Raw genomic sequence first — 25,904 nt, 5'->3', positions numbered from 1 at the left:
GGGAGGCACATCCGGGGGCCGGCGCCCCCTAAGGTAGCTGGGGCCTGAGCTGCTTAGGGCTTTCTGTGTCGGCACAAGCACCTCGAATCGGGCCCGGGCCACAATGGGTCGCCCGTGCAGATCTTTCAGTACCAGTGCTATGTGAGCCACTTCAGGGGCTCCCGTCACCAACCAAGTGGCCCGATTCTGCAGCAACTGTAATTGCCGGACCATCTTCAAGGGCAGCCCCGTGTGGCGTGCATTGCAGTAATCTCTTCGGATGAGCCCGGGCCTTTCTCCGGGACATGCCAGTTTCCCCCAGGTCATTTCATCTGGGTGGGGGCACATTCAGCCACGTGGCCCATTGAAGACCACGGAGCACAGGCGCCCGCCAGCCACCAAGCCCGAGGGACATCACAGGTCCGTGGGCCCCCACCTTCCGGATGTGGCCGCTTGGGACCCGCGGCACTTGCTGGCCTGCTTGCCACAGCCCCGTCACGGTGGCCCAGAGTTTCAGCCCCAGGAACTCATGAAAATGGCGTGACACACACAACATCCCCCGTGACCCCGTCTGTGTCTAATGCACCTTCCTTCCCATTCAGAATATTGTCGCTGCAAGGGAGGGGTCGGGGAACTCGTTAAAAAAGAAGGCAGACGAGTTTTGCTTACACCCACACGCAGCTTGGAAATCAATAAGAATTAAGCCGGATGCATAAAAACATTTTTAGGGTTTTATAGGGTTTCTTTATGGGCTGCCTTTTTAATTTACAATGTGAGATTGTCGTGTCTATAAAAATGCGAATAGAAGTTTAATAAAAGGTGTGCCATTAGGAAAGAACCATGTCAGATGGGAGATTTTGTGCTGCACAAGGTTCTTTGGCCCCCGAGAATGAAATAAGGTAAGGTTAATTGGGGAGAACCAATGAGGCCCAGGGAGGGGAGGGGATGATGGGAAGTTAACAGGTAGCTGGAGCTGTAGGAAGCCGCTGGCGCGGGGAAAGGGAGGCGGAGAGGCAGTGGGCTGCCGGAGGTGCTGGCGCTGGATCCGGAGTCGGACGGGGGAGTGGAAGGTACTCTGCATCTCCCGGGAAGCCGGTCTTTGGATCTCGAACACTTTGCTAGCAATGTGCAAAAGAAAAAAAAGAAAAAAGGTTCATTATCGCATTCAGTTTAATTATTGGAGATTATTGGATTTAATTAAATGGACGATTGTATCATGATTCATTGTTTGATCATTCGTTTCAATATTCATTCATCCAATCCATCAAATTCATCTTCCTTGCTTTCGTTTATCTCTTCTTCCACTGCCACCTGGGACCAGAATGGCAGGAACGCTGCTGCGAATGTCTTCCTTCTCGTGGCTGCCTTTTTGTTTTCCCAGAATGCCTTGGATGTTGGATCATTCTGGGGCACACGGAAGAAACCTGGCAGGCACCAATCAGTGGCAGCCCCCTTTGCCATGGAATGGTGCGGAATGATGGAACGCCTGGGAAAACTTCTGCCTCTGAAAGGGAATCATAGACTCATGGAATAGTAGAGCTGGAAGGGCCCATGAAGGCCATCCGGTCCAACCCCCGGCTGTTGCAGGACACCAAGTCACACCACCCCACTCAGAGGGCTGCCCAGTTTCCCCTTGAATCTCTCCGGTGTGGGAAAGCCACCACCTCCCCAGGCAGCCGGTCCCACTGCCGTGTTGCTCTGACAGTGAGGAAGCTCTTCCTGACATCCAGCCTGAACCTGGGCTGCTGCAGCTTGAACTGATTCTTCTGTGTCCTGCACTCTGGGATCAGTGGGAAGAGACCTTGACCTTCCTCTTTGTGGCAGCCTTTGAGGTCCTTCTAGAGGGTTCTCATGTCCTCCTCAATCTTTTTGTCTCAAGGCTGACCCTGCCCCAGGAGGTCCTGCAAATGCAGAGCAAGTAGGCAGGGTGTAGTTAACATTACCTTTGTTATGTGCCGGAAGGCCGCCTCATGGTCCGGGTTCAACCAGGAAGCCCTGGCACAATGAGGACCTCATACTGGGCAGTGGGCTGTGGGACACAGGGTCCCCACGATGGATTCAGTTCAGAGTGAGGCCTCAGCACAAGCCAGGTTTCCCAGGAAAGGAGAAACTGGATTGCTCTGAATGGCCGGACACGTCTGCATGCACATTTCTCCAACAAAGAGTAGATCCTAAAGCAGCTTCCAGGAGGGCTTTCTGTAGGCTGGCGGTCCCTGTCTCCATACCGACCAAAGCCTTCTCTTTGAAAGGGAGCTGGCCTGTAGCAGCAGCCTTGGGCTGTGATCACATGGAAGTGGCTGGTGCAGTCCTCTTCTTGGCGCAGAGGGACTCTGAGCACAAACAGTCCGCACCAGTCCGTGCCTAGTGAAGCCGTGGAGATCTCGAGTCAAGTGCTGGAGCACCTTCGGAGAATGAAGAGGGTTGCAGCAAGCAGGAACGAGGGGCTGGATCCCGATTCAAGCTGCATCCGCTACGCGTGTGAAATGGATTTCCCCACCCCTCCACCCCACAGTTCTCCCTCTGCCCCTACAGGAAGGTAATGGTGATCTCAGAAGATCAGGCAGAAGACTCTTCCACACGGACCTTTGCTGTCACGGGAGGTCCCTTCTCCTTGTGGAAGTCAGATCCTGGATGCACCCGATGGAAATTCTGGGCCGCAGGGCTGGTCTCACTCACAGGCCTTAAGCTCTCTAGCTTTCTCTTACTTTTTCAAACTTACTCCCAGACTCACATTGCCAAACGGCTCCAGAGTAGTTTCCTTGGCTCTACTCGCCTGGTAGTTCTCCACCTTGCAGCATGCAAGACACTCAAGCACAGCCGCCACGTACCCAACCATCACGCCAAGTTTGCAGCCAACAGGCGCCGAGCATCGCACAGGCTGAGGTCGCCAGAGGTCTTCATCTGCACATTCGATTTGCAGCTATGCAGAAACATTTTCCTCCGGGTCTCACTATATTTTTCTAGAGCATCAACAGCATTTTAATTCATCTGGTGATGAGGAACCTTTGAAGGCAGCAAATCTGAGGAGGTTAAAAGGCAATTACAAACACGGAGGCATCTTCCTTATTCTCTTCTGGGGTGGTGGGGAGAGACTTGTTAATTAGCCCAAACTAAATTGAAACAGCGGGGCTTTCACTTGGAAACTGCACCAGGCCAACTATCAAGCATTGATTATTCACCAAATCATAATCAAAATGCTTGGGCAAGGCATTAATTGGTGGAATATATTAACAGCCGTTTCTGACAGTCCCTGGTTGCCCCCAGAATGGGTCTGATTTATGGCTGTATGGTTTAGAAGATAAGAGATTCTGGGTTAGAGCTTTGGAGCGATCCCAAGCGATTCCGTTCTCCATCGCACCCTCCTTTTCATGGTAAGTTTGTTTGGGTTGGCTTTGCTGGGGCGATTCTTCCTGTGTAGTGGCCTTTGTTGTGTGCTGTCAGAATTTATTTGCAATTGGGAACAAATTATTCCAGTATAAATTTATTAAAAGCTTTGCGCTTGGTTGCGTGACTCATGGGAACATACAGTAGCAATAACTTTATCCCTCCAGGGCAAGCGAATATTTTGCAGGGGAACACAATTACAAATGACAACGGGGAGGGGGGCGATTGACGGGGGAATGTGCGAGAGTTTCAATGGCTTTTTTAATATCTATAATTGCTGAGCAGGCATTGGGTTGTACGGCAACAGAGCCAGGAATAAAACGATGACCTCCATGAGATGCAGCAATGCGCCGTCTTGCATGGAAGGGAATGGGCTGGCCCAGAAATGCTCGGGGACTCCAAGGTCTACAGGCTAGACAAGTCCCACGTAAAGAAAGTAAAAGTGAGATGCTTTTCTCCCAGTGGGGAGAGCGGGTTATGTGAGGGCCAGGACTACTGGTGCCATGACCTGGTCCGGGCGATCCCCAGAGAGACTTGAGGCACCAGAGCCCCTAAAAGCCGTGTCTGAGACCCGCCATGCAGGGACTTCTACAGTTGGGGCGGGGGAAGCACCCCAGACCAGCCTCCCCCATTCCCCAGGAGTGTGTTCCTGCCCACATCACTGAAAATCCACACCTCCACCCAGAATCCAGCTCAAGCCCTGCCTTCACCACCATGACACCTCAAAGGTGAGCAGCAGAAATATCTAATTAGCGCCATAATTAGAACTGAGGCATCTCACAAGCAAGGAGAAACACATTCAGCACTTTCGGTATAAATGTGCCGTTCTCGCTCACAGACGTCTGCGTATTCGGAACCAGGCCTCTGCCTCCGGGAAGCTCTCCTTTGACCACTGCCATGGACTTGGCCAACCCCCTGGCAGAGGAGGAAGAGACGGAATAGTGTTTTTGACACTGCCCGTCATTTTCACCGGAAGGCCCTGCCTGCTCCTTGGGTGTGAGAGGGGGACCCAGCGGTGAAGCATCCAGTCCTGATGACCAAGTGTCCAAGAAAAAGGAAGCGCAGCACCCAAGGCAGTGAAGCCCCCGTGGGCCTCTGGAGGGACCTCTTCAGCTGCCCAGATAAAGCACCAGGAAGTGGGGGAAGGAGGGAAGGCAGGTGGGGCACCAGGCAGAAACAAGCTGCCCTCGCTTTCCTTTCCAAGCCCCAGCAGCAACCGGGGGAGGGCCATTCTCTCTGCACGGACTGTGGGGAAGGTGAACCGAAGACGTGCAAACCCTTGGAGATGGGCCTCCGAGTCAGCCCATGGCCTCCCGGACAACACCCTGAGTCCATCAGAACACGCTGTGAGGCCGTCACTGCATTTATGAATAACCAGCTGAAGCCAAAACAAGGCAGAGGACAGCTGGCTAAATCCCAGGAGGGCAGTCCTTCAGGAATGGATAGATCTGGCGTGGTATCCCGGGGAGGAAATCCTGCAGAGAGGGACAAATCTCTCCTCCAGCAGAGAAGCTTGAGCAGCTGGAGAAAACTCAACCGGGTCCCTCTTGGTTTGTGCCATCAAGTCACCTCTGACGTATGGTGACAAAGTCCTCTGGAATGTCCCATCCTTGACAGCCCAGCCCAGCCCAGCAGCTCTAAACTCAAGGCCGGGGCTCCCCTTGTAGAATTGATCCATCTCTTCTTTGGTCTTCTTGTTCTGCTTCTGCCTCCGGCGTTCCTCACATGGTTGTCTTCTCCAGGGAGCTCGGCCTTCTCAGGATGTGCCCCGAGTTCAACACCCTCACTTTGGCCATTCTTGCTTCTAGGGAAAGCTCTGGCTTGATTTGATCTAGGATCCCCTTGATCCTCTTTCTGTAGGACCAATGCTCTCCTCCAGCACCATGTTTTGTGGGCATCGTTTTCCTCCGCAGCCAGGTGCTTAGAGGAGCCCCAGACCCAGACGTTGCTCGCTCTGCATGGCCAAGGACCGCTTTGCCGATGCTCCAAGCAGAAAGGTTGCCTCGCTGAAAGTAACGTGGGCACAGCTTCCCAATCAGGCCCAGTGGTTTGGGCTGTGGGTGCAACTCGTAAACTAAAGCAATTCCCGTATGAGGAAAGGTCGCAATATTTGGCTCCCCTTCGAAATTATTTATTTATTTAGCATGTGGCATATATTGCCAGGGAACCTTCAATGTTTTACACACAGTAGAGGTTCTGGTGTGCCTGCAGTTGCTAGTCCGTTATTGTGTTGGTGCACCAAAGAGAGAGAACTAACTTAGCACCGGTTGGCCAGCGACGTTCTTGCTGAAGTCAGTCCAGCCAGGGCTGTTCTCCACCGAGCAAGTCCGGGCAGATCCAGTGCCGGTGTTTGCTTTCTCCGTGAGCAAAGCCAACAGGTTTCCCACTGAGGAGCGGTGGTCTCTCTTTATCTACTCGCAGACGTATGCTTTCAAATGGGTGGATGCTGGCCGTTCACTCCATCCTGCATGGCTGAGCTTGAACTGCTGGAGTGCCAACCATTTCTGGGTAACGGTTCCAGCACCATTAAGCCGCTGTGCCACCGTGTCCCCCTCCTTCCTTAGGAAAAAGGTGGGCGTGCAGAACATTATGCATAGTGTAGAGAAGAAGGGCAGGGAAAGGGTCTTTGGGCCAATTTAGTGGAAGGTGGGTTCGACTAATTAATTAATACCTTTTCCTCCTTGTCTCATAGTAGTAGGGTCTGAACAGTGGGAGATTAAGGACAGATTTGAGAAGCACTAATATAGCTGACTATGGCATTCGCTACCACAAGCTGGGCTGTGGTTGCCATCTTGGACTTCTTTGGAAGGAAATTAAGCAATTCGGGAAATTAAGCCATTTAGGATGGAAACGGCTGTCAGTCACTGCCAGTTATGGGGGCTGTATATTATCTCCATGGAAACAGCGAGGGGGAAAGGCAGGGCAAAGATCACTTCAGGTGCTCTCAGGTGCCCAGAAAACCTTGTACGGGAGCCACCGTGTTTCAGAAAGAGGTGACCTTCCTTGGGGCCAGGTGTCTTTCTCCGAACACCATGCATGGAATCTCACCAATGTTTCCTCCTTTGCTGAAGGCTGAAGATACAGGAGGTCTTGCATCCAGCATGGGAGCCCCTCTGGCTCTTGCTGGCAGTAGCTCGTGAATAGCTGGGTTCTAGGAGCTTGCACCAGACGGGTGCTTGTCTGCTCCCCCGCAGCGCTTCTGAGCAGCCTCCTTCATCAGGCCTGGTTGTCCCCATCATTCGCAAAAGGACCCTGAGGGCGTGGAAGGGGCTCCCATGAGAGGTGGCTGAGGCCCCATCGGTGCGGGTGTCCAAGGACAGGCTGGACGTGCACATGCTGGGCATGTCGTGAGCGGAGCCGGCTGGTGCCGGGGGTCAGACTAGATGGCCCGGGAGACCCCTTCTGGCTCACTCTGTTTCTATGTTTCTAAAAGAAAAGCACCACCGCCTTCGAGACGGGACTCCAACCGAGGCCTTCCCCACGCCAGGAGGACGAGAGCTGCTCCTTGCCCAGCCATGCCTGTGAGACTTCTCGTAATTAAAATATTTATTTATTAATCCTGCCCCTGTTCCATCTCAGACCTGATTTTTCCACATGAGGGATTAATTATTCTGATTTACTTAGGAGTATGATTTCCAACTATTTTTAATTAATGATTTGCCTGCCAGGAAGCTGGTGCAGATTGGCATACGGGGCAAGAGCTGTAAATCCCACTCCGATTCAAGGAGAGGCCACTGTCAGATTGATGGGGCCGGTGCTAACTTAAGTGTACAAGGATTCAGAAATGTCACTTCATCTTACATTCCAAGGCTGTCAACCTAATTAACAAACTCCACCTCTGCAGGATTTTCACTTTCCTTCCGTCCAGAATTAAGGTGCAGCACGAGAAGATCTGCTGGGTGATGAGCCACATGTTTCTGTAAATACTAGAGGGAAACTGCCTCCTTCCCCCCCACCCTTTATTTTTTCTCAATTTCCTCAATTTATTATCCAGGAAAAACCAAAGGATGGAGAAGGGCTGGTGGAGAAGGGCATTGCTCTGCCCTCTTTCCCCTCTTATTCTGGTGTCCCCGACTCCAAAAACAATACACACAACTTTGGGCAGCGCCTTTTGACTTCAGGTTCTGCAGGCTTGCCAAGCAGCTCTGCCCCTTTGTCCTTTTCTTGGGTGGGAAGATCAGCTGAGCCAAAATGGAGAGGACACACTGCCAGACGAGGCCATCTCTTTATTTATACGGTCAACATTTTTACAGGCCAACTTTGCATTCAAATATTCAGGTCAGGGTGCAAACATGAAAACCAACAGTGCCAACAGTAAAAGACGCACAGATGCTAAATTATTGAGCACTCATAAAGCTCGAGCGCAGACAAAAAGGACAACTTGATCAAAATGTTGCAATAAAGATTTCAAATGACGGCAGCACCAAGAGAGCAAAAATATAGAACAACAAAAAGCAATTAACAGAATGAAGAATTACTGGGTGACTTTGTTGATTGTCAGAGATGGGAATTCCACAGACATGCGCCACCGCCGAGAATGCCGTTCCCCATCAGCTTCCGCTGGAAAACTCAGAAAAAGCTTTTGCTGAAGGACTTAAAGTCTGGGCAGCGGAAGAAGAAGTCTCACCAAACCAATGGAAGGCTCACCAAAGAAGTCTCACGAAACCAAGACCTCATGGGATATGAGGCGAGACTGAGGGAACGGGGTCTCTTCAGCCTGGAGAAGAGGAGACTCAGGGGATATGTTGGCGGTATGTGAGGGGGTGTCACATGGAGGTGGGTAGAGACCTGTTCTCCCCTGCAGAGGAGGGCAGGACGCACTCCAACGGAGCAAAGCTCAGGGAGCCAAGGTTCCATTTAGATGCCAGGAAGCACTTCCTGACAGTTGGGACCCCGAGGGTGTGGAATGGGCTTCCACGAGAGGTTATTGAGGCCCCATCGGTGAGGGTCTTCAAGGACAGGCTGGACGTCCACATGGTGGGCATGTCGTGAGTGGAGCCGGCTGGAGCCAGGGGTCAGACTAGATGGCCCGGGAGGCCCCTTCTGACTCGCTCTGTTTCTATGTTTCTATATTCCTATGAACAATTAAGAGAGTTAGCAGATTTTGACAAATCAACTATGAAAAAATAGGAGTATCTGGTATTAAAATAATTATAGTTCACTTTGAAAAGTTAACCCTAAAGAACTTTGGACCAGGTTATCTTAGGGACCACCTCGCCCCCAATCTTCTTGAGCTTTATGATTACCGCAGGAATCATGCCTTCGGACGTAACTCTCTCCTGAAGTTTGGGTGTTTGGCAAATCCGTAACAGATTCAAAGAAGCTGCGATGCCACTGAATCCAACATTTAGAGGCCAGATCAGACTGCCCTTCCCGCAGGTGACTTCTTCTGTGTGCTTCCTTTGGGAGGAAGGCTCTTGCAAATTCTGTGTTCACAAAACGGCGGCTGCCGTGCTTGGGAAACGTGGCGAGAAGGCCAGGCGCCCTGGAGAGGACAGCCGTGCTGGGGAAGGTGCTGCGGGATGGGTGCTCTCTGCGGCCGTGAGTTGGCCAGAGCTGAGCAGGGCTGCCAAGGGCCGGGCGGCTGGGAGATGGGCCACCAGGAGCTGGAGGTGGCCCCATCGCACAGAACCGTTTATTTATCCATTCCTCTCCCACTTTCTTTTGGGGCGGCTGGTCGGCTTGCACCCGGGTCAGACTGGAAATCCATCCATCCCCCATTGCCGTGGGCCGCAGGCACCAGGAAAAGCCTCCCCCCGGCTCATCACCCATCGTCCACTCATGCACGCTCCCCCTGCCCCTGGGCCGAGAGCAGACGGGCCCCCCAGGGCCACCTCCGTCAGGAGTCCCCCAGCACCGCCAGCAGCTTCTGAGCCCTCCGTGCCGAGGCAGCATTCGCGGGTAAACACAGCTTTCCTGTCATTCTTCCAAAGAGAGCATGCTAAATGCATCATGGAATATTTATGCAGCATGACGGATAACGATGAGGATATTAACTCACCGGGGAGAAAGTCCTCTAATTGAAATTGTCTTTAAGACATGTCAAAGTTCCGACGTCGTTGTTTCGCCTGCTTGCAACTCAGCACAAGCGACGGGCCAGGCGGGTGCCTTCCAGCTGCGTTGTGCTGGACTGCAATCCGCATCATCCCCGGTCGGCGTGGAGGGCACCAGGTTGGGAAGAAGACTTAAGAGACAGAACAGTGAGTGCCTTTAAAACACGTGTATGCATAATTTCCATTTAATGTATGTAATATATTTAATGTATATATATTTATATGTACATGTACATTTTGTTGTAGGTGTGCAGTGTGCAGTCAAGTTGTCTCCGACTTATGGTGGCGCATGCCTGAATGCCCTCCAGAATGCCCAGTCCTTGGTTACCCCACTCAGCTCTTGCAAACTGAAGGCAGCGAGTTCCTTAGTGGAACCTTCTGCTTGCCGTAGCACAATTGACTTCTCCAGCGTGACTTGAGGAGAGACTGAGAGAACTGGGCATGTTCAGCCTTGGGAAGAGAAGGTAGGAGAAGAGAGTCATGGCATCCCTCCATAAGTCCTTCCAAGGCTGCCTCAAAGAGGAAGGTCAGGATCTCTCCTCGCTGATACCAGAGTGTAGGACACGGGATCGGAAGCAGGGCTCACACCTTCCAAGATGGCTGAAGATCCATTGATGGCTGACCTTCAAGATCTCTTCTTGCTGATGCCGGAGTGCAGGACATGGAATGATCAAGTCAAGTTACGACAACCCAGATTCAGGCTGGACATCAGGAAGAGCTTCCTCCCTGTCAGAGCAACACGGCAGTGGGACCAGCTGCCTGGAGAGGTGGGGGCTCTCCCACACTGGGGACATCCAAGGGGAAACTGGGCAGCCTTCTGAGTGGGGTGGTGTGACTTGGTGTCCTGCAACAGCAGGGGGTGGACTGGATGGCCTCCATGGCCCCTTCCAACTCTACTATTCTATGAGTGTATGATTCTATGGGTCAAGAGATGAGAGCTCTCAGCTCTCACATGAGAGCCAGTGTGGCGTAGTGGTTAAGAGTGTGGGACTGGGACTCAGGCAATCTGGGTTCGAGTCCCCGCTCGGCCATGGAGTCAACTGGGTGACTTTGGCCAGTCACAGACTCTCAGCCCAACCTACCTCGCAGGGTTGTTGTTGTGGGGATAAGATGGAGGAGGAGAGATGATGTAAGCTGCCTTGAGCCCTTTGCAGGAAAAAGGCAGGATATAAATCGAAATATGAATGAAAGAATGAATGAAGTACCCAGATAACCTCAAGTCCCTACCCACCCTAACTCTCCTCCAGCACCATAACACTTCCACTTTCTTCACTGTCCAGCTTTCACACCCAAATATTATGATTGGGAATACAATAGTTTGGATGATTACCTGGTTACCGGAAGGAGCGCTTACGTCCATATCCGCCCGGCCGCCCCTTGAGATCTGCGGGAGAGGCCCTTCTCAGGGAGCCCTTCATGAAAGAAATTAGGAGGGTAGGTACTCGGAGGAGGACTTTCTCTGCGGTGGCGCCCAATCTATGGAATGCGCTCCCCAGAGAGGTCCGCCTGGCGCCGTCGTTATTTGTTTTTCGGCGCCAGGCGAAGACCTTTTTATTCAAGCAGCATTTTAATTGTTGTTATTATTTATTTATTTTATTCTTTGGCCAGGGTGACTAAATTTATATTGTTTTATAGGATTCTATTTATTTATGGTTGTGAGCCGCCCCGGGGCTTCGGCAAATGGGGCGGCATAGACGTTCCCTAAATAAATAAATAAATAAATGATCTTGGCCTTCATTTCCAGTGTAACATCCTCACCTTTGGTGATCTTTCCTAGTTCCTTCCTGCCGCCTTCCCGGCCGCGGCCTTCTGCAAATCCTGGGCTGCAGGCTCCCTTTGCTTTGATGGCTGAGCGCCCTGATGGTCTCCAAACGGCACTCCAGAGCTTGGCACAGCTGATTTCTGTCTTGGTGCAACCTGTTTTTTCAGTCACTCAGTGGGGAAAGTTGCCCTTTTTTCAAGTACAGCAGGACCCCTGTGTCCCCTGGCTCCGTTAATGTGTTTTCAGTTAACCGCGGCTGACCTTAGCCCAAAAGAGAAGCCGTAAAGTGCTTCCTGTTCATGAAAATCCTTGCTTTAAAAGGAAATGTCAGATGCTGAGGAAAGAACAAACAAAATTGTGAAAAAAGAAATGTGTATATAGTATAATTTAGTGTTTGCTATTATCTGCAGTTTCAGGCATCCACTGGGGGATGTGGACCCGATCCGCGCGGATACAGGCATCCTGCTGCAGACATTCTGCAAACACAAGTTTGGGGCTTTCCCCACAGCTTCCTATAATAGGTGTTTTGGTTTCATGCTTGCATTCAGGAGAACAAGTGGGAAAATTGAAGTAATTTGTGAACTGCACTGAAAGGGTCACACATCCCTCGCTATGCGTGGAATTCGGCGGGAGAGGCCCTTCTCCGGGAGCCCTCCGTGAGAGAAATTAGGAGGGTGGTTACTCGGAGAAGGGCTTTCTCAGCGGTGGCACCTAAGTTATGGAATGCGCTCCCCAGAGAGGTCCGCCTGGCGCCGTCGTTATTTGTTTTTCGGCGCCAGGCTAAGACCTTTTTATTTAAGCAACATTTTAAATGCTAAATACAATTGAATTTTATCTGGCCAGGGCGGCTTATTTTATAATGTGAGTTTTAATTAAGATTATTTTATATGGATTTTAACTTGTTTTATCTATGTTGTAAGCCGCCCCGAGGCTTCGGCGAATGGGGCGGCATAAAAATGTTTTAATAAATAAATAAATAAATAAATTCACATGTTTTGCCTGGTTTGCCTGTTATACGGCCTTCTCTAGAGAAGAGAATGGAAAAAAGTCATCCTAGGTTGGCAGATCGGAAGCAGGGCTCACACCTTCCAAGATGGCTGAAGATCCATTGATGGCTGACCTTCAAGCTCTCTTCTTGCTGATGCCGGTGTGCAGGACACAGAATGATCAAGTCAAGTTGCGACAACCCAGGTTCAGGCTGGACATCAGGAAGAGCTTCCTCGCTGTCAGAGCAATGGGACAGTGGGACCAGCTGCCTGGAGGGGTGGGAGGCTCTCCCACACTGGGGACATCCAAGGGGAAACTGGGCAGCCCTCTGAGTGGGGTGGTGTGACTTGGTGTCCTGCAGCAGCAGGGGGTGGACTGGATGGCCTCCATGGCCCCTTCCAACTCTGCTATTCTAGGATTCCCCCAGACTCAGCTGCTGAATAGATTGAGTAGATCCCAGTGCCCTGAACACAATCTTGCCAAATGCAGAGAGATCCCTGAGAGGAATTTAGGAAAAGCAAAGCATTCTGTGGCATCTTAGAGGGGATCTGTCCATCTAGGTTTAAGAGCTGATGGAAACAGAAATTTGATGCTGGATTGCAAGCCATGATACTTAACCACAAAACAGTCATTGATGGTTCAAGTTCCCACCATCGCTTTTGCCCCAGCAGGCCCAAAAGGTACCATCCGGAGCCTACGCAAAGCTTTCATGCATCTCCGAAGGAAATCAGACCACTGCTCACACGGTGCCTGGTGCCACCAAGTCCATGCTCCACAGCAAGCCTCTCTGAAGTGGGGCTGGAAAGTGTTCGTCTTGTGAAGACAGAGGGCAGCCCAGCTAATGACTTCCTGCATGGCTGTATAAATCATCTATGAATTGCACACAAATTAGAAGCTGAACAAGAAGAAACGCAAGTGACGGGGCGAGAAACACGAAACAAGAAACGCAGGGCTAGTGGCCAGAGGAACACTGGCTCACGGGCCAGTGGGAGTGGCCCCCGTTTTGCACACGGGCGTGCAAATTCAGAGCTTTGCGTGTGTGTCAACATGCTTATGGGAGGTCTGTGTGCTCACATCTCCCCGTTCACTTCCCTGGAGGGAGGTGTTCGCTCAGCATACACGATCCTTTGTCCCCTATTGAAGTAGGACAGGCCCACGGCCGCCGCTGCGGCCCCGACAGACCTGTGAGCCCTTCATCTCTGCCAGCGAGTTCCCCGCGGGCCCCAGCCTTGCCCCCCTCCCCCCGGCATGGGGGGAGCTGCACCGCTTGGTGGCGGGGCGCAGGCAGGGGCCGCGGGATCAACTTGTCGGATGCGGCCAGAGGCCAGTGGTCTCAGGCTGGAGGCCAAAGGGCCTAAGGGTGTCATTGCCGTTTGGGGCCCTTTGGGGCCGTGGGGGGCTGGGCTGGGCCAGGAGCTTTGTGTGTGTGTGTTTTGTAGTGGGTGGGTTGGAGGGTTTTAATTGTATGTTATTATATTTGTTTTAGTGACTCCACATCTGGCTGCTGCTTTTGTGGGGTTGCCTGGGGAGTGCATGGGCGCCACCACCGGGGTGGTGTTGGGCAAGGGTCAATATGGCGTTGGGGGATTAACATGTCGGCATAGAAGAAGGAGGGACAGATGGTTGACGCCTGTTCCTCCTTCTGGTTATTCCCCCAACCGGAAGGTTCCAGGTAAGCTTATCAACCGCCCCTCGGGCCTGACGGTGCTGCTGCTCAATGCCAGGTCGGTCCACAACAAAACATCCCTCATCCACGACTTAATTGTGGATGAGGGGGCCAACCTGGTTTGCATTACAGAGACCTGGGTGGGAGAGGGGGGGATGTAGCCCTCTCTCAATTGTGCCCGCCTGAGTATCTAGTTCAGCACCAACCACGTCCGGAGGGGCGGGGAGGGGAGGGGAGGGGAGGGGGGGTCGCTTTAATTTACTGAACTTCTATTTCCCTCACAGGGCTTCCTGTTCTCTCAAGACCGGGTCTAGAGTGCCTCTACCTGGCGCTGGGCGATCGAGACAGATTGGGGATTCTGTTGGTGTACCGTGCACCCTTCTGTCCAACAGACTTCCTACCTGAGCTGACGGAGATCCTCTCGGACCTAGTGTTGAAGACCCCCAGGATGCTGGTCCTGGGGGACTTCAATCTCCATGCCGAGACTGATCTGACTGGGGCAGCTCAGGACTTCATGGCCACCCTGACAGCCATGGGGCTGTCTCAGCATGTCATCGGCCTGACCCATGAGCGTGGACACACGCTGGACCTGGTTTTCTCAACGGGGCAGGAAGAGGGTGGACTGAGGGTGAGGAATTTGTGTCTGACTCCCTTGTCATGATCAGACCACTTCCTCGTGAGGTTCGAGCTCGATGGCGGCCCTTCCCTCTGTAAGGGTGCGGACCCTATTGTCTTGGTCCACCCTCGGAGCCGGGTGGATCCAGATGGATTCCTGAAAGCTCTGGGGGATTTCCCAGTTGATAAAGCTGGCACTCCTGTTGATGCTCTGGTTGAGCTATGCAATGGGGAAGTGGCCAGAGCAATTGACACGGTCGCCCCCTAAGCGTCCTCTCCAACCAAGCAGACCCCGTCCATCCCCACGGTACACACCTGAATTAAGGGCGATGAAGCGGGTTGGGAGATGACTAGAGCTCAGGTGGAGGAAATCACGGGATGAATCTGACCAAACACACTTGAGAGCCCATTATCGGGCCTATGCTGTGGCAGTGAGGGCGGCAAAGAAGAAATTCTTCTCCACTTCCATTGCCTCTTCACAGTGCTGTCCAGTGGAGCTCTTTCAGGTGGTACATGGGCTGGTACATCCAGGCCCTAAGAAAGATCCCGTACCACCCTCGATGGCCCGCTGTGACAACTTTGCCCAGCACTCAAACTCGCTCAAATTCGTCACGAGCTGGACTCCACAAGTGATTCAGATCCTTTAGGGGAGGTGCCAATGACTCCGTCTGGTCAGGTATTAATGGATGAATTTCAGTTACTGCGGCCCGATGATGTGGACAAGGTGCTTGGACAAGTACGTCCTACCACCTGCTTACTCGACCCTTCCCCTCCTGGCTGCTGACCAATGCCAAACACGGGATTGGTGCCTGGATCCTGGAGGTTATTAAGGCCTCTCTGAGGGACGGCTGGATGCCCGTTCCTTTAAAGGAGGTGGTAATCAGGCCTGTCCTAAAAAAGGTGTCTCCAGATCCAGAGATGGCCGCCAATCATAGACTGGTGGCCAACATCCCGTTTTTGGGAAAGGTGTTAGAGAGGTTGGTGGCGGGACAACTCCAAGCACTCTTGGATGAAACTGATTATTTGGACCCATTTCAGTCCGGCTTCAGACCTGGGTATGGTACTGAATCTGCCTTGGTCGCCCTGTATGATGACCTGTGCAGGGAGAGACGGGGAGTGCGTCCCTGTCGGTTCTCCTGGACCTCTCAGCGGCTTTCAATACCATCGACCATGGTATCCTTCTGGACAGGCTTGCGGGATTGGGGGTCGGAGGCACTGCTTTGCAGTGGTTCCGCTCCTATCTCAACGGCCAATTCCAGAAGGTGGTGCTGGGGGACTGTGGCTCTGCGCCATGGCAGCTATGCCATGGAGTACCGCAGGGGTCCATTTTGTCCCCTTTGCTGTTCAACATCTACATGAAACCGCTGGGAGCGGTCATCAGGAGGTGTGGGCTGCGTAATCATCAGTACGCTGATGATACCCAGCTCTACCTCTCGTTTTCCACCAATCCAGGTGAGGCAGTGGCTGTGCTGAACTGGTGCCTGGCCAAGGTAATGGGCTGGATGAGGGCCAATAAACTGAAGCTCAGTCCAGACAAGACGGAGGTCCTGCTGGTGGGTGGTTCGAGCTCTTGGGTAGGTGACTTGGGCCTTGCCCTGGACGGGGTTGCACTCCCTCTAAATGACAGGGTCTGCAGCTTGGGAGTGCTTCTCGACCCGGAGCTGACTTTGGAAGCTCAAATGACTGCGGTGGCGAGGAGCACTTTCCTTCAGCTTCGGCTAATCCATCAACTGCGTCCCTACCTGGAGGAAGTCTACCTGGCGACAGTAACACACACGCATTGGTTACCCCCCGGTTGGACTACTGTAATGAGCCCTACGTGGGGCTGCCCTTGAAGACGGTCCGGATACTTCAGATGGTGCAAAACAGAGCTGCCAGGTTGCTGACGGGGACTGGGAGTTGTTCTCATATAACCCCAGTCCTCCGTCAGCTTCACTGGCTTCCCATTGAAGTCCGGGCCCAATTCAAGGTGTTGGTGATGACCTATAAAGCCCTCAACGGCTTGGGTCCTGGTTACCTGAAGGAGCGCTTACGTCCATATATACCCGGCCGCCCCCTGAGATCTGCGGGAGAGGCCCTTCTCCGGGAACCCTCCGTGAAAGATATTAGGAGGGTAGGTACTCGGAGGAGGGCCTTCTCTGCGGTGGCGTCCCATCTATGGAATGCACTCCCCAGAGAGGTCCGCCTGGCGCCGTCGTTACTTGTTTTTCGGCACCAGGCTAAGACCTTTTTATTTAATCAATATTTTAACAAGCTTTAATACTGAATTTCATTACCATATTTTAACTGTAGCCAGAGTGGGTTGTTGATTTATTTATGTTATACTTTTATGTATATGTATTTTATTTGTGTAAGCTGTCTTGAGGCTCTCGCAAATGGTGGCATACACATATTTATTTATTTATTTATTTGGGATATTTATATGCTGCCCTATTGCAAAAGTCTCAGGACGGCTTACATAAATAGAATACAAATACCAACATATATAAATTAATGTTGATATCTTAACTATCTTAAATAAATAAATAAATGAAATACTCCCCTAGATGTTCCAGGAAACTTCTTGCAGATGACAGAGCTCTGTACATGCACTGGAACACCTCATCTTGCCCGGAATCTCTGGCCTGGGGCCACTCCCTTCTTTCACCCTTAACTGGACAACCCTATTTGGAACTGCAAACAGATTTTGCCTGGATTTTCACTCAGACAGCCATAGTTAACGCAGAGCTTATGGGTCTCTTCTGAGAAGAGCTAAATCAAAGGATTCCTGGCTCATTTTGCAGGCAGAAAGCTTCCACGTCGGAGGGAGAGGGGAGATACAGACAAACAATGTTAGAGCGCCAGTGCATTCATCTCCACGCAGCGTTTAAATATTTAGGTATTGTTTGCTCCAAGGCTCGCTATAAGATATTGAATCATCTCTTCCACATTAACTTTTATGTAGCAAATATTTCTGAAACACACCGAATAGCAGCCTTTCATCTGCCAAAATGAGAAATAGAGGATATCAATAACGAAGCTGCTTTTCATAAGTCATATTAAATCAAGACGTACGCTGATAGCATTAATGATTGCGTAGCATTCTCATTAGAGAAGAATTATAGCAAACATGGCTGTGCGAACAGATGTGAGAATATGTTTGCCTAGGGTAAAAAAAGATTATGTTCTGATTTTTTATAATTTCAGCCCTCTTTTTGTCTGTCCGCGGGTGGTTTACAGCAATTAAGGTCACCCTGGCTCAAGCGTTGCGGCTGGTTGTGAGAAACTTACCTTGGAACCCCTCCAAACCCAGGAAGGCGGCCCTCCACCTGCCCGGCTGGACTTCCTTGCAGGGTTGTTGTGACGAGTAAGATGGGGCTTGCATGCGCCCAGGAGCAGGGCTGCGCAAGGCTCCAGTCCTCCTGGGCTCCCAGCTGCCCTGGGGTTTCTCCGGCAGCCGGACTTCTCTCCTCTGGCCCCACATCCGCAGCCATTGCGTGGACTTGGGTCTTTGTGCAGCCACTGCCCCCTTTCAGAAAAGAAAAAATTCTCTCCTTCACTTAAGTAAGACTTACAGGAATCTCTTACCCATCCGCTTTGCCTCCGGCCCCTCCGCCACGCGATCCCGGCCCTCCAAGAGGGATTTGGCACAAGGCCCAGGCGAGGGAGCTCAGCATCTTCCGGATGGCGCTGCACTCGGGTTGTGGAGGAGTTCACACCTGCAGCTGCTCCGGGGCCAATTTGGTCCCTAGAGGCTCGGGGGTCTGAGCCGCAAGGAGCTCCCCCTCCCTGCTTGGGGGGGGGGGCTGCCCTTGCTCCTACCAGGACAGGAATCACCTGGGTGCAGGTGTCCGTAATCCGGCAACCTCCAAGAGGGGGTATTGCAGTGCGTTCTGGGTAGGGATATGTGAATGGAGAGAAAGCTGCTCCAGCAGCAATTTGCAGATTTGGGGGTAACTTTCGCTGTAACCCAGAGCTTGTGCCGATTTGCCCCCATGCAGTTCTCCAAATCTGCATTTGAGAAGAAGGACAGGTTAGTTCCTAAGGAAATCGCAGCACTCGATACTCAGTACAGCCCCTGAATCAGGAGGGTAGCGACTTGGAGAAGGGCCTTCTCGGTGGTGGCGCCCCGACTGTGGATCACGCTCCCCAGGGAGGCTCACCTGGTGCCGTTGCTCTATTCTTTCTGGCGTCAGGTGAAGACCTTTTGATTCTCCCAGTAGTTTAACAGTTAATGTTTTTTATCCGTTTTATCATCATTATTGGATGCAGTGGGTTGTATGTTGGTCGTTGTACATGGTTGTTTTATTTTTGTTTTTTTGTAAGCTGTCCAGAGACTTTTAGTATTGGGACGGCATATAAAAATTTCAAATAAAAAATAAATGCTGGGGTTTTGTGATCATGGACAGTCCTGTCTCCTCTGTACATATCCCCCCCTCTCTCTCTCTCTCTGTGGGGTCTTCTATGCTATTATTATTATTATTATTATTATTATTATTATTATTATTATTATAACATTTCTATGCCGCCACTTGCCGAAGCCTCGGGGCAGCTTACAACACAATAAGATACATTGAAATACAATAGAACATAATAAATTACCACTAAATACAAAAAATACACTGAGATACAATAATATAAAATTAAAATTAACAGTATAAAATAAGTAAATAAAGAATATAGGATGAGAAAGAGAAGGAAGAAGAAGTTGCCCTGGCCAGATCATATATTTTAACAATTAAAATGATGTTTAAATAAAAAGGTCTTTACCTGGCGCCGAAAAACCAGTAACGACGGTGCCAGGCGGACCTCTTTGGGGAGTGAATTCCATAGGTTGGGCGCCACCGCAGTGCTAGCAGTCACCCTCAAAGCTGGTTGTGCTACTTCATAATTTCGCACCTTCTCTGAATCACTGGGGTGTCACTCTCCTGTGATCAACCACATTTTGCATGCTTATTAAGTGCATCTTACTCCAATGCATCACATGGTCGCCCCAACAAAAGCAACGGGGACCCCTAGAAATGTGGGCAACTTGCGTGCTGCGCGGCTGGCCAGAGATGACCGGGACCCCTGCCCAGTGGGCTCCTCCGCAGGGGGGGCTCTTCCCGTCCAGGAACGAAAGGACGATTGAAAAAGTAGGAAGGAGAACGCATCACACCGCCTCCGGTCCCACCAAGTTTGAGATGAGTCCATAAATATAAGATAAAAATGACATTTTAAGATTTAAATAGATCGTGGTTAACTGGCAGAAAAGCAAAATGGATTTTGCAAATTGAGTGGTCCCATCCTATGCCCCCTGGAGAGTGCCTAGGACCGCTTAGCTTTCCAGCTGCGAGGCTGGAAATTCCCTCCAAGCTGGCAGTCCGTGATCTGCACTGAGAGCCCCCTTTGTCGACTCTCAGCCCGAGCGGGAAGAACCATGGGGCAGGGGTTTCGTGGGCATCCTGGCCACAAGGATGGGAGAAACTGGAGCAGGTGAGATGCGCATGCCCTGGTGCCCCCCCCCCCCGGCCCCCCCCCCTCCAGAGCACTGCAGTTGGGCTGTGCGGGGGTTTCGCAGAACGAGAAGAGAGACCGGCCACTTTTCACCTGCACCCATAACCCTGCCAGGGCCACCCGGCCGGACTGCTCCCGGCCGTGTGAGGAAGGCCACTCCGCCCTCGTGGAACACGCCTCCTGCATCCCCAGTGGAACAGACGCTCCTGCCTGAAATATCTCCTTTCAGATGCTGTTTCCACAACAGGCATCTCCATGGAACTGTTTCATCTTGCTTTCTCAAATTAACAGTGTCATTTTCAAAACTAAAAATAATGAAAAAGAAATAACAACTCAGGGGACAAAATCCATCTGGCAGGCATGGTCTGCCAATCAGAGTGTGGCCCAAGCAGCAAGATTAGAAGTGCAGATCAAAGAGGCAATTCCAGAGGAAAGTTGGTCCTTTTGCAAGGTCCACAGATAATCGTAAATGGCACATGTGTGGGGGTCCGGAGTGGGAGGGGAGCGATTCATTTTCCAGCAGCCAACCCCCCCGCCCATCACTGCAGGCCACAGAACAAGTAGACTGTATTATAAAGTGCGCTCAGGAAGGGAAGGGATAAAGTATTGATACACTGCTCTAAATATTGATTTCATCGTGCGTAGGAGGGCTTGAGGACAAATCCATTCCAGGATGGAAAAAAGCAAAAGAAGGCTTCTCGCCAGACAAAGGGGAACATGTTTTTCAAGTCATCTGAGAATCTTTGCAGTGTGATAAATGTCACACTTGATGGGGAAAGCGAGGAAATGGCGTTAATGCCCAATAACTGTTTGCAGAGAGAATTTTAATGGGGCCGACCGCAATCCACTAGATATTCTAGAGGGCGCTTTCTGTAACCAGCGGGGAGTTTGTGTTTCCTGCAGGGTAACTGGCAACCTTCCGTTAGAGTCTGCATTTTGAGCCATAACCTTCCCATGTTCTGTGTTTCTGGGTTAGTCCCAGTAAGTGCGCAAGCACAAGCTCCTGCGCGGTGGGGCAGAACCGCAGGGACACCAGAGAGAAGCCACAGCAGAGGCCTCAGGGGTGCCTGGCAGGGGGGGGCAGGGGGTCCGAACACGGGACTGCTCAGCCGAGAGCGCCCACTCACTCTCCTCCTGCCTCAGCAGAACTGAAAAAGAAAAAGATCTCAGGGTAATTGGGGGCAATAGACTAAACATGAGCCAACCATGTGATGCAGCTGCCAAAAGGGCAAATGCTATTTTCAAATTCATTAACAGAAGTATTGCTTCCAAATCACAAGAAGTAGCAGTTTCTCTATACTCCTCACTAGTCAGACCTCACCTGGAATCCTGTGTCCAGTTCTGGGCACCAAGATTTAAGAAAGATGCAGGGAAATTAGAAAGGGTCCAGCGGAGGGCAACAAAAATGATCCAGGGTTTGGAAAAACTGGCCTGTGGGGAGAGACTGAGGGAACTGGGCATGTTCAGCCTTGTGAAGAGAAGACTGAGGGGGGACATGAGGTCCCTCTATAAGGTCCTCAAAGGCTGTGACAAAGGGGAAGGCCGAGATCTCTTCTTGCTAATGCCAGAGTGTGGGACACAGAGTAATCAAGTCAAGCTGGGACAACCCAGATTCAGGATGTACATCAGGAAAAGCTTCAGAGGAATATGGCAGTGGGACCAGCTGCCTGGAGAGAGGCACAGATGTGCCACAGATTGGGGGCTCTCCCACACGGGAGATACTCAAGGCGAAACTGGGCAGCCACCTGACTGGCTGGTGCAACCTGGTGTCCTGCACCAGCAGCGGGTGGGACCTTCATGGCCCCTTCCAACTCGACTGGTCTGATTCTGCGATTCTCCCTTCGTCCACAGGGGTAAAATGGGGCGAGCACAGCAAGGCAAGGCAAGCATCTCAGCCTCTCTGCAAGAGGATCAAAGCTGGGACATTGAGGGAATGCGATATTGAAAAGGCCGTTTTGACAGCGGAGTCGCAGCGCGAGCAACTCAGAAGTCCGGGACAAATCCAGCCGGAGCCCTGCTTTGCTGTCGCTTCACACACGGCGGCGTCCGAGGGCGCCAGCCCAGGCGCCTTCGGTGCTCACGCCCACGACGGGCTTGTTAGACGGCATCGCCGTGCCGGTGGCCACCTCGAGGTGGGGGAGTTTGCCGAGCCCGGCCCCACGCTGTTCTCACCTCCCACCGCGAGGCTCGTCAGGGCGTGGGGGACGGGAGCCTGTGCAGTGTCCCTCGTGCCGGTCGCCTGGGGTGCTGCGTGGGCCAGGAGGGGCAGCTTGGGAGCTCGGGGAAGCAGCTTTCACGGGGGTCCCGCGGACGGTGGTGTCCGCCCCATCTCAACTGGCAACTGCGTCGCAACCATCTGGCAAATTTCGTTTTAAAAGTGCATCCTGTGAGCCTCAGGAGGTCTCGGGGTGCCAACTTAAGTCCAGCGCATGCGAATGTTGTCACCCCTGAACGAATGTGCCGGCTTGTGCCTTTCTCAAATGTGTGCCTTTTTGCTTAACATGTCCCAGTGCGTAGATGTTTGGATCACGTTTGTTTTCTGAAATGCAACACAAACTTGGAAAAGTAAATATTTCCAAGCACAGCTTGCGATGACACTTTATTTTATTTATTTATTTGTTTTATTTAAACCTTTTCTGGACCCAAACTTTTCCTTACTGAAATCTCAGGATAGTTTAACAATGCAACAATGTAAAATAAAGCACAGCATCCTAAAAATTCCAACTGACAATAAAACCCCAATTAAAAGAATCAGATCTTAAAACACAGGGAAAATAAAAAGGGGTTAGCCTGGCGCCGAAAAGAATAAAATGTAATTTTACATTTAGCTGTGGGAGGGGAACCCTGGATAATATGCAAAAAATACGAATGCACTAGGATAGGTGGATTTTCTGTGTTTCAGATTGAGAGCTGTCTTTCATCCTGTTGCTTATTCAATGATGGGATCCGGGGCTTTTTTTGGAGGTGGGGGCGAATGTGCAAGAATTTCATTCCACTTGTGCTGGTGTGCGCGGCTGCATCTGCACATGGATCCGCCCCAGGAAGAGACGAGTCTTCACGTCCGTGGAATCTGTGAGACCCCGAAAAAGGCAGACCTGGGAAGACTGCAAAGGTCAGTCTGAGAAACCTGAGCTCCTCCGATTCTGTTGCGGAGTGCCTTGATAGCCTGGACTCCCCTGATCGCTCGCTCACCTATCGCTAGCCCAGGGGAACGGCAGTGTGCCCACGACCCATGTCCCGGTTTCTGCCAGCAAATCCAGGGATGCATCCAGAGCTGCAGGCAGGTTCCGCTTGGCAGAAAGAGGCAGAGGATCGTATGAGTAGGACGAGAAAAGATGTGGGAGGACATGGCTGGGGCTGAAAGGCCTCCCAAGTCAAGGACATGTGCAGATCTGTGGCACAGATATACTGCCATGGAATATGGAAGCTCCACTGAACTAGAAGTGGGAATAACAGCTGATCGGTGTACTAAACCCAAGGAATGCAGGTCCCCCCTGCTTTTAGATCACATGGCCAGAGACCCAGAAGGATTCGTGACCCTCGGTGTGAGAAGGATGGGGGCGCTTCAAGTGCGCCTCTATTTTTATCTTCTGTGAAAAGTTGGAGGCTGTGCAGTTATCTAAATTTAAGCAGAAAGGAAGCTAATTGAAACCACACAAATTAAAGCATTCAAGAGCATTACTAAATAATTCAAGCAAAGAGCAGATTGCAGATGTGCGAAATTCTGAAGTATTAAAGCCAAAATGGCATAAAATGAGATGACAATTAGGCTGCAAAACAAAGTACAAAGTTAACATAAATGGCGCCGCATTTTAGAATTATGAGCAAAGCATTAAATACAAAGTAAATGTAGAGAGGAGCAGTAAATGCAGAGCAAGTGCAGAAATGGGATGCAGCAGACAAATTACAGCACAAGCTGAACCATTAAGCCGCCACACAAGCACAGTTGCCAGTGCCACACAGGCGAGGAGCAAGCGCTTCTTCTGGGCGCGGATCCTGCCGTGGCCACGAGGGCATCTTCTGCATGCGGGGAGGCACTGCCAGCAGGCTGGTGGGAGCCCGCGTTTGTGCGGTTACCACAAAATACTGCAACACAGTGTGTAAGGAGTGTGCCCGAGAGGCATGGAAAGCTGAGATGGGGACACATGGGAACACAGAAGCAGAGCGAGTCAGAAGGGGTCTCCCGGGCCATCTAGTCTGACCCCCGGCTCCAGCCGGCTCCGCTCACGACACGCCCACCATGTGCATGTCCAGCCTGTCCTTGAAGACCCTCATCAATGGGGCCTCAGCCACCTCCCAAGGAAGCCTATTCCATACCCTCCGGGTCCCGACTGTCAGGAAGGGCTTCCTGGCATCCAAACTGAACCTTGGCTCCCTGAGCTTTGCTCCGTTGGAGCGCGTCCTGCCTTCCTCTGCAGGGGAGAACAGGTCTCTCCCCACCTCCATGTGACACCCCCTCACATACCAACAGATCCCCTCTGAGTCGCCTCTTCTCCAGGCTGAAGAGACCCAGTTCCCTCAGTCTCGCCTCATACAGCTTCCCCTGCAAACCGGCCACCAACCTCATGGCCCTTTGCTGCACTGACTCCAACCTGGCTATATCCTTCCTGTAATGAGGGGCCCAGAACTGAGCACAATACTCCAGTTGCGGGCGCACCAGAGTCACATAGAATAATAGTAATACCTCCCTCGATCTAGAAGCCACACTTCTGGCTATGCATCCAAGGGTGGCGTTCACCCTCTTGGCCACCGCATCACACGCCTGGCTCATGTTCAGCCTGCAGTCAACCAGCACCCAAGGTCCCTTTCACAAGTGCTGCTCTCCAGCCACTTGTCCCCTAACCTGCACTTATGACACCTATTCCTATGCCCCAAGTGCAACACCTTGCACTTATCCACATGGAACGCCACCCTGTTGTCTCCTGCCCACTTCCATAGTCTGTCCAGATCCTTTTGGATCCGGAGTACCTGCTCCTCAGTTGTGGCCACTGCTCCAGTTTTAGTGTAGTGTGCGAATTGGATCAGCAGACTGCTCACCCCTTCTTCCGTGTCATTGATGAGAAGATCAAATTGCCTGCGGAGCGCCAACAAGCCACGCATTGCTGCTGATGGGACTGTGAAATCGCTGGCTGAATTGGCCGTGCCCCCTAAGAATCCCAATGGCTGATGCTTCAAGGGGGCAGGGGGAGCATTTGGGATATTTTTAGCCACTCCTTCCCTTGGGAATGGCAGCTCAAAACCCAAGGATGACTGCCTCAAGTCTCCCCATTACAGATCGGAGAGAGATAGCCAAAGTGAGGATTTTTTCCTGTGCGGCTTTGCTGCAGCTGATCAAAACTGAGCCCTGAGTATCTCTGTCAAGTGAAGGTGACTTAAGCCAGTGATATGAGCAATATTTACAGAATCCCCCCTTCCCTTTGTGTTGGATTCATCAGCATGCGTTGAATCCGCATCGCATTAGGATGCGCGAGAATTTAACTCCGGTTCACAGAGCTTGCCCCTCTTGCAATCACAAAGAGGAACGGGACGGGAATGTCCGTCCCTTCCGCATGCGGCTGCATTTCAAAAGTGTGTATTTTCAAAAATGTCCCCTTTCAAACTGTGCATTTCCTCATTTGAATGAGAAGGAAAACAGGTTGCAAGTGGGAACGGGAACAAGGTGAACTGAGCTACCGAGCAGAGTTCAGGGGTCTTAGCAGATTCCCTCCCGGTCCAGGTTTCAGCCTAATCCCAAAGGACAGATTCCCCTGGTCATCTTTGACGATGCCCTTCCCTTTGGGGAGGCAAGGTATGAGAGCCGTCTCCTTGGATGTCTCGGGCACTTTCAGGGTGCCTGTCACCCCTAATATTACTCTGGGCTGCCTCGCCACAAAACTTCGCACCACTTTTGAAGCCCTGTAAATGAGAATAGAGCTTTGGAGTCCGGCCAGAGACGGTGGTGGCAGCATGACAAGGTGAATTCAAGGGCATCCTTTCTGTGAAA

Source organism: Varanus komodoensis, unplaced genomic scaffold (assembly GCF_004798865.1).
Source record: "Varanus komodoensis strain SLA01 unplaced genomic scaffold, ASM479886v1 scaffold3, whole genome shotgun sequence".
Lineage (NCBI taxonomy): Eukaryota > Metazoa > Chordata > Lepidosauria > Squamata > Varanidae > Varanus > Varanus komodoensis.
This window is presented reverse-complemented; position numbering follows the sequence as displayed.